General features: G+C 26.3%; 1 protein-coding gene across 1 annotated transcript in view; it reads right to left on the minus strand.

Moving 5' to 3' along the window:
- LOC107611514 (ADP,ATP carrier protein 1, mitochondrial-like) overlaps positions 1–1,308 on the minus strand; it is a 3,967-nt gene extending 2,659 nt beyond the window's left edge. Inside the window, exon 1 of the mRNA XM_016313429.2 lies at positions 1,182–1,308. The gene's annotated coding sequence lies outside the window, so the exon portion shown is untranslated. The remainder of the gene's footprint in view (positions 1–1,181) is intronic.

Consider the following 1,890-nt stretch of genomic DNA (forward strand, 5'->3'; position numbering starts at 1 on the left):
ACTTCACAGTAGTAGAAAAATTCATAAATGTCCTGTAGTGTACCATCTTTAAAGAAAATCAGAAGCAATTTTGTAAGCTAAAAAGTAAAAGGGAAGAGAGGGAAAAAATGAAGAATATCAAACATCCAAGCCATAATTAAAATGTTCTAAATAAGAGTTTTTCATATTAATGTATTATGTAGTCACCAAAAAAAAATATTAATGTATTACGTATTGCAAATCTTGAATAGACTCTTTCAATAAAAATAAGGCACTAAAAAATTGAGGTTGTATTTAGTCACATTATGAAGGTTTCTATGGATAAATTTTTGTACACTACTCAATGACCTATGCAATCATGTGACAAGAGAATGGAACAACACAAAATTGAAAGATACTACTAGAAATAAAATAATAAATTAAACTATTTTTTTATCCCAATAAGACAAAATAACAAATTGAAATGTAATACATAAATACCTTAAATCATCATTTTCAATGTGCTAAAAAGCAACAAAACCTAAGCTTTTAAATCATAATATAGATATTTAATATTTTTTTCAAACATGATGATCACTTAACCAATATGCTCTTATATATAAAAATCAATGAGATCTACAATAACAGATATAAGCCAATAAAAACCCAGAAAACAAGAAGTGAGACTGAGAGGAAAAAATCATTCAGATATAAAAATGACCCAATTAAAATAAACTTTTTAGTTCCGTTTGACGGGAAGATCCATTATACAAGTGTAAAAGAAATAACTTTCTGGAAACAAGCATCATAAAAAAGGAATTTAATGTCAGTATCCACCCAAAATGGATTAGATTCTGAAATTCTATCCGTGTTTGTTTGGCTTAATTTTGGTACCATTGTAGCATTATCATGTAAAATAATTGATTTTGGAAACCCAAAATTAATAAACACCATGACTGAATTGGAGAAATGAAAATTTTCTCTTTATGATATAAATTAATTTTAACTCAAAATCTAAAATGTATATAATTAATTTTGATAAACCATAGTTGATTATGAGTATAGCTAACTGGCAATCCAAACATGCACCATAATCATGACGTCTAAAACTTTCTATATTCAACTTGAAAGAACGATAAAAGGATGATAAAAAAATAACAAGAACAATTTGCTGGGAGCAAAATCAACATATACGAGTTTGAATAGAAGGAATATTATGGTACCTTGAAAAAAAGAAAATAGGAGAGTGTAAGTGAGAGTAATTGAAATGAGGAGCGAGTGTGAAGGGAATGAGTGTGTATTTGAATAGAGAAAGGAGTTTTTTTTTAACCTTAGAAATGAGAGAGTGGCTACCCGACTTTATAGGAAGAAATGGCCTTTGACAAGAAAGAATCGTAGGGTTAAAAAAATGTGAAAGGCCAAATGAGAAGCGTGGCTTTGAACAGACTTTAAATAATAATAATAAATCCTTATTCATTCACAGGAAAACTTTCACTGTGCACAAATGTAGCCCTCACCTTTGACTACATCCAGTAATTGTGGAACAACTCAATAAAAATAATAGGCCATACATTTCTTCTTCCTTCCTTTCATCCTTTGTACATTTTTAATGTAATTTCTTTTTTTTTATCAATAATGATATTCATCTATTAAATATCAAATATTTTTTATATCGGTATAAAAATAAAGTTATTTATTTTTCTTCTATCCACTATCTATCTATTTATCTATCTTTTAGCTATTATATAAAGGAGATATCTATTTATATATCTATCTTCTATTAGATAATGGAAACATAGAAATAACATGGTATTCAAATTATTTTTTTAAAATAGTTTTTGTTATATATAATTTATAAAATAAATATTTTGTTATTTTCTATCTTGGTTAACTTTAAAATAATTATTAATATATTTATAAAAAAATGGATTA

Source organism: Arachis ipaensis, chromosome B08, assembly GCF_000816755.2.
Source record: "Arachis ipaensis cultivar K30076 chromosome B08, Araip1.1, whole genome shotgun sequence".
Lineage (NCBI taxonomy): Eukaryota > Viridiplantae > Streptophyta > Magnoliopsida > Fabales > Fabaceae > Arachis > Arachis ipaensis.